Genomic DNA, 7661 nt, shown 5'->3' with positions numbered 1-7661 from the left:
TATTTGTGGTATCCAGACCACAGGCCAGTCTTTGCTCCAACATGAAAAGCTTGCGATTAAAATGGTAGAATCCGAATCTACAATATAAGAATTCATTCATTAGCTATCTTTGATCTGTGTGACAAAAAAATCAACAAACAGAATTAGTATCAATGGTGGTGCGGTGTCCTACTGGTGGCAGTGTGAAATATTATCACTGATAGTGTGGTGTAGTATTAGTGGCCATGTGTCTTAGCATAAGTGGAAGTGTATTATTCGTGTGAGTGTAGGATTGCATCTCTGGCTGTTTGGTGTAATATCTGCGTCATGTGGCATTATTGGTAAAACTATGTAGGACTGGTGACAGTCTGGCATTTTCTGAGTAATGTATGATGTAGTAGTTAAAGAACTGACCTGGAAGCCCAAACGTTTACTTCAACTGCTTCAGTAATATCCAGCTGTTTTACTCGACAATCGTTAAAATGTGAATTGAGTAAGTCATCCTGGATTAAGAGCATCTGTTATGCAAAGAAACAGCTGACACTGAGGCGAACATGACATGCCATTCCAAAAAAAAAAAGAGACAGAAATGCACACAAGTGTCTGGAATGAAGATGTTTGAATCATTTCTTTTTTATTTCTTCTTGAGCGCCTTAAAATCAGACATTAACTGACTGACTGCGGAAAAGGCAAAAAAGTCAACAAAGCACTTTCCAAGTGCTGCTTTTTAGTGGCAAATGTAATTTTTCTTGAAAAGTCTGTTATTTGCTATTTTGAATTCTGCCCATGTTTTTAAAAGCTGCATTCCAGATAGTTAAAGTAGAAATGAAGTATGTAGTGATTTGGAGCATGATCCAGCATATAAAAAAATAATCTTGCTTAATATCTTTCATTGTTCTCATTTGAATTTTTTTCCACTTAGTTGCAAACCATCATTTTGCTTCAAGCGATGATAAAATTGAGGCGAGCATTTGAAAAGAAAAAGTAATGAGGCATTAAGGGAACTATATCCACTCTCATAACCTAAAAGATGCATTCTATTAATGTTGTGCTTTGTTTAATTATTTATTCATTATGTCTTATTCTGGATTAAATTTTTTACTTTAAACCTGAAATGCCCTTTTTTATTTTAATGTTCATGTCATGTTATGCCATGCAACTGAAGTCTGTATAAAATGCAAAATTTTAATTAAGGGGCTGCTGAGTGACTCATCCTGTTAAGTCACAGTTCAAATGTGTGGATCCATTTTACACCATATCAGTGCTGACTGCGGCAGGTAGCACCACAGGGCCACACATAATTAGTTGTGGCATAGGCCAGATTTTTGGAGGGTTCAATCAGCTGGGATGAGTGTCTCATCACTCTCTAGCAATCCTCACAGGTCAGTGGGGTGCCTGTGGTCTGCTTGCTAAAGCTGCACAAGCAGTGTCTTCCTCTAACGTATGTCTGTGCAAGCTTAGCTCATGGGCAGCTGTGTGGAAGAAGCAGCTGGTGACATCATGTACTTTGGAAGAGAGTGCATGCTAATCTATGCTCTCCCATGTCAGTTGTGGTGATTGTAAGATGAACATGGCTATATATGATTGGGAATTCAGGGATAGCCCTGCAATGGACTGGTGATCTGTCCAGGGGGTCTTCCTGCCTCTCATCCAATGCATGCTGGGATAGGCTCCAGCACCTCCTTTGTCCCTGACCAGGAATAAGTGGGTACAGATCAGGGACAGATTGGGAAGATAAAGCATTAAAAAGTAATTTTGAAAACTTCTAAACATCATAATGAATTATTTCTCCACATGTAGGACTCTGTAGGAATTGATTCATTTAGTATCCTGTTATCCTGCTATTGTGACCGTGTGTGTGTGGATTCTCTGAGAACACTTAAAGCTATTGAACGCACTCAGGAACTGAAAAGAGAAGACTAATTTTTCATGTCATGTAGATTTCATGTTTTGTAATAAAATGAAGACTCAAGCAAAACCATTAATTTAAATTGAAATGACACATAATTGTGCCTTCCAACACAATTATTTCATATAATCAGCGGAAACGACTGCTTTAGGCAATCGTCTGGATGTATACCCCATTAATAAAATGGATAGTCTAACATATGTTATGTTCATGTTGGTCTGAAGACGTTTTAAATTAATCTAATACATTATATGTGCAGTGTTTGCTTAGATTGGAGCAAATACCCATTTTCAACAGGATTTGAAATGGTAAATTAGGACATAACACTTTTTGAAACATTGATACTGTTCAGATGCCACATAAAGGCTCATATACTACAGATATCTACAGTTACTACCAGTGTCCAGTGGATAGGGTCAAGAGCAGCCATGATGGGTGGAAGTGACCAAATGCTTCATCATATAGGAGCTATAACACCAGCCTGGTATCTGGGCCTGGACAGCAACTGATGCTAAGTGGATGCCTCTCAGGTTATTCTGAGGACTTGGCAAACATTTATAGGGTAGGCAACTGGTTACATCAGTGATTTCATTAATATTTAATCTCTTCTTTTCGTAATAAGCCTGAGAAACCAGCAGCAATGGGTCAATTTTTCACCAGGCTGGTGTCAGTCACATATCCTGTACCTCTGTTTTGGGTTTTAAATCAGGGCCAATTACCAGGCCTATGTTATACTTAAGTTTCAGTCCTGTTTCTGTCAAGAAAATTTCAGCACAGAGGAAACAAGCCAGTGAGTAGTTATTACAACACTGAGACACGTATCTCAATTTAAGAGTATTTTACATGACCAAACAGTATCTGTGTATGCCTTTTTATATTATACTTATTTCAAACCTTGCTGAAAACTGGTTTTATTCAATTTTATTATGTAGGAAAAGTATATTGGCACATACTAAAACTGCAGAAAGCAATGGCATAGATGGCCTATATTTATACTGCAGTCTTGAGCTGTCTGCATCAAACGTGATGACAAAGATGATAGCTTTGTAATTCAGAAAAAAAAATCTAAAAGAAAATGGGACATTCCGAGTATGCAGTGTAGTTATGTGGTTAATAAGCACATTTTATATGTCAGAATAAGTCTCTACAGAACCAATACTTCTTTTCATTGGATTAACAATGGATGTGGTATCATAAGGCACCTTTGTATGAATGTATATTTTTGCTTTACCAGACAAACCACTTACTAGCCTCGCTGAAAGAAAAACAAACTTACATGGATCTTGAAAACAAAATTCCTAACAGGGCTTTCAAAACACACTTGTGTTGTACCATTCACATACCATCTCTAACATGTATACCAACCCGTTATACAAAAGCTCAAATGAAAGATGGCTACTAGATAAATGAGGTCGCTAAGTTCAGTATTCATGTATAGGAAAGTGTTTAGGCTTGGTACCCATTCACCAGTTTAGACTGTAGGTGCATGGTTTTCCCCCATTGACATAGCAATCAGAAGAGGGGGTGCAGATTTGCTGTTGCTTGATATTGGAGCATTTTGCCATGTCAACATGAAAATTGTATTTTTTAAAAGGAGCTTAATAACATATTTACTCCGGTGTGTTTTCTCATTTCTGATGGAATACTGCAGTGTAAGACGAGGGGCACTCTGTATTCATTGTGGAATGTGTTCTGCTTGCTTCATCAATGCAAATGTATTGTTGCCGCAAAAAAAGACAAGGAAATGTTCAAGATTGTTAATTTAGTATGACTTTCCATATGTGATATTTAGATTGCAAATATAAACAGTGATATGCTTTATGAATCCATAACTCCGAAGAAACTGAAAAATTACAGATCTCCTGCATTTCTGTAAGGCATCTTTCATTTGGCTGTGTAGAGTGGAGGCCAAAACACAATCTATCATTGTCCTTATCTGAATTACACAGCAATTACATGCTCTAAGGTCACATTCACAATTGATTGGGAAAAATCCCCAAAACAGAAGATCCTTTCCAAGGTGAGCTCAAAGGGATCCAAATCTTTTAGAACGACAAGTTGGAGCAGATCCTCCATCAACTGGCAGCAAAACACAGAGAAGTCAAGTTACTTTACTACATGAAACAACTGAGTCAGGAAATCATGGAAACCATTGTGATTGTCATCAAGCTCAAGATAACTTTGCCATGTGTATTATCCCACATGGCATTTTAATAAATACTTGCATTTGATCATATTCACTTATCTAATCCCTTGCAGCATTGTGGAGAAAATAAAAATTTAAATGAATGGCAAGAACTCCTTTATTTGCTTTGAAAATTATCTTAACCAGTCTGTCTAATTTAGCATAGATGTTTACACATTATTCATTCACACAGCTGGAGATTCGCAAAACCAATTCAGGTTAAGCACTTTGCTCAAGGGTACAACCGCTTTGTCAGAAGTCCAGCCACCCAACACTCCATACAGCTCAATACATATTATGTTATTGTAAAATTTACAAATTATATTATTTCTGACCATTACCTATTTTTTAACCTATTAAAAGCCAGGCCTGTGTGGTTCAATTTTCCTCTCTCATTTCTTACTTTATGGTCTCTCTTTAGTGTGGTCCATGTTTGCTTCCATGTGTTAAAAAGCAGCCCTGAGAAAATGTGCGATAATTTAAAGTTCTAAATTATGGAATTGTATTCACATTGCCATTCTTAAGGGGATAGTCCAACTTTTTTGGGAAACTAGGTTTTTGGCTGACTTACCACTAAGCAATAAGTTTGATATCAATTTCATCCCTGTGGGTCCAGTACAAAAATGTTAGACAATATCTACGGGCTGCATGCTAACTGCGCTACCTCTACAAATGGCGGCAAACGAAAACACCGTTAGATTTGCTAACTAGTGATGGATATACATCTTCCAACTGCTCCAAAAGCTCAGTTATTGCACCTTGCATGTTTAAAACAAGCAAAAATAAAAACTGGAAAACAAGACCTTAGTTGTTTTGGAGGCAGCTAAATTCAGAACTATAATTGTAAAATAACCATGTATCCATCCATTGGGTGCAGTAGTTGTGCAGTTATGCTCAAAGTGTTAGTGTGGTGTTGCCAGGTATGCAGTACCATGGGCTGCAGTGGGAGTGGCAGTGGGAGCACATGTTTACAGTCAGTGACATGTCTATTTGGCAACCCCCAACTCACACTTGTATTTCCATCTCTTCACTTAGCAAGCTAACATTGCTTTCATCTGCAGCCATTCATGGAAGTTACACAGTTAGCATGCAGCATGTAGATATTGTCTAATACTTTTGTACTGGATGCACAGGGATGGAAATGGTATTGATCGTATCATCTAATGATGGGTAAGCTAGCCAAAAAGAGAATCTCCTGAAACTATCCCAAATGGGATAGTTGGACTATCCCAAATGAAAGCTTTTACTTTATACTGAGCTTCATCTGCAGCAGCTATGACTCCCAAGCAGGAATGTAGTGAGTGTGACACTAAGCTTGACTGTGGCTCACATTTGAGTGAATGTGTCTTGAAAATAGATAGAAATTGATAAACACACTGGTGATGTTGTTCACAGGTTACATCAAAATGACTACAGTCCTACACACGGTGCATGGAAAAAAAGGAAAGATGCAAACTACCCACAGCATAAAGCATCACAGCCCTCAAGTAAACGTACGTGTCAAGCAGTGGATATCAGTAACACTGAATACGTTACTGATTTATCATTGATACAGCATTTTGGTAAACAAGCTCCTTCAGCAGACATAGCTGTGGCTTGAGTGATGCCGATTGCGTTCCCCAATCCAAAATCTCTTTTTACCCCCTCCAGCCTGAATTTTACACCGCGTGTCTGGGTCTATCAATAGAAACTTGATTCTCCCCCTCTGCCCCCAAGGGGAAGGGTGCACTGCTCTCCGTTCTTTCTCCTGCAACAAGCTGTCTGTTAATTGACAAGGCACTTCGTGGCCAGAGGAGATGGGTTTTCAACTGTGGTGATGTCAGGCCTTGGTGTCAGCTTCCCATGAGAAGCTTATTAAATTGGGGTTGTAATGAAGTCCGCAAAATTTGGGAAGGTGTTCTAACTTTTCTCTTACTCTTCTGGGTGGAATTATTTTTGCGTATTTTGGTTATCAGTGGCATTTCCATTTGTGTAATTGAATTACTATTTTTTAATGAACATGTTGAAGACAATCTTTTAGTCCTAGACATTTTCCCATTGGATAAATTACCATTGAATAAATACACAGTAAACACAGGGAGACATACAATTACAAAACAACAAAGGTGAGGAATTCCGCCAAAACTTAAAAGAGATGGATAATAATAATAATAATAATAATAATAATAATAATAATAACTCTTCCCTTTCTGTAACACTATAGCAATTAAATGCCCTATGACATAAATGTGCATGAGACATTTATATGGAAGTGAATCATTTTTCCAGTGTATTTATCTACAGCATCACATGCTTAGTGATGTTAGTGAAGCAATTAAGGGCGACTTTAATAAAAAGAAACAGTACATTAAATAATCATGTTTCCATTTTGTTATATGACTATGGTGTAAGCGTTTTATATCAGGATTTTGTGTAGATCAACTAAATTCTCAACTTCGAGACTTTAAAGCTAAATTTGACATGACCACATTCGGTATTAACACTACGCGCTCCTATGGATCGTTATAACGTGGCATACGCAGAACGTTGCTCAATGAACGTTAAATATCTTTGAAAATCTCTAAAAAAGGGTCGCTTATATTTGGTGCAGATAAATTAATTGCACTGAAGAGCAAACAACGTGGGGATTCATTCGTTCTATTCGGTCTGCAGCTTTGTTCTGCATCTATCTGAGATTTGTGTCTTCTTCGTTTTCCAGGTTTCCCCAGTAGCCTACATGTTGTAACTACCCAACATAAATGACAAAGCTACTGGCATCTTGGCTTGTAGGAATGAGCACGGTGTGTTAATTTGGGTTTGAGATTCTGCGTTCCTGTTTGCCAGACGCTTTTCGCATCCGTTTAAACGTGATCCGATCCCGAAGTAGCCTGTTTTCAGTGCAACAACATAGATCGCCCAAAATCGATCTGTCTGGATAACACAAAAGAGTTTTTACCCGTGGTGCTGTAGTCCAATAATATCGCAATTAAAATATAACGCGTCGCGTACGGGACAAAATAATTAGAGCCCCCAAATATTTAATATTTTGGCGTAAAATCTTCCAGAACGCCTTATTTCCTAGAAAAAATTAATATTAACCGTGGACATTCTAACTGTTGATTTCCCGTGTTTGTGCTTTAAAAAAATAAATAAATAAAAATAAAATTTATATTTGAGACACACACTTCGTTGGGATTTGCGATCCCTCTCGACAAAGAAATCGATAAATATTACACAGGTTACCGGTTCTAACAAAAATACGTTATATTTTTGGCTTTGATTAGACAGTAGCCTACTAAAAGAAAATAAAAGGTTGATGAGACCTGGAAAGACGTGTGATGATAACTGATAGATTTTTGTGTGTAATATGGGGCTTAACTTTTATTTCAGGAAGCATCTCTCTGGTAGAACAATTGCAAGTAACCTCATATGCAATAATACATCTACAATTTTGTCATCAAGAAACCATGAATTCACACAGCACTGACTAAATTATGTGGTGTAGACTATATAAACAAAATACAAGAACGTTCTGACCAGTATATGTAGACCTAATCTAAGGAGAACGTGACATTGAAAATTGTAGCCTATTATTTAAAATGCCAGTAA

Source organism: Anguilla rostrata, chromosome 2, assembly GCF_018555375.3.
Source record: "Anguilla rostrata isolate EN2019 chromosome 2, ASM1855537v3, whole genome shotgun sequence".
Classification (NCBI taxonomy): domain Eukaryota; kingdom Metazoa; phylum Chordata; class Actinopteri; order Anguilliformes; family Anguillidae; genus Anguilla; species Anguilla rostrata.
This window is presented reverse-complemented; position numbering follows the sequence as displayed.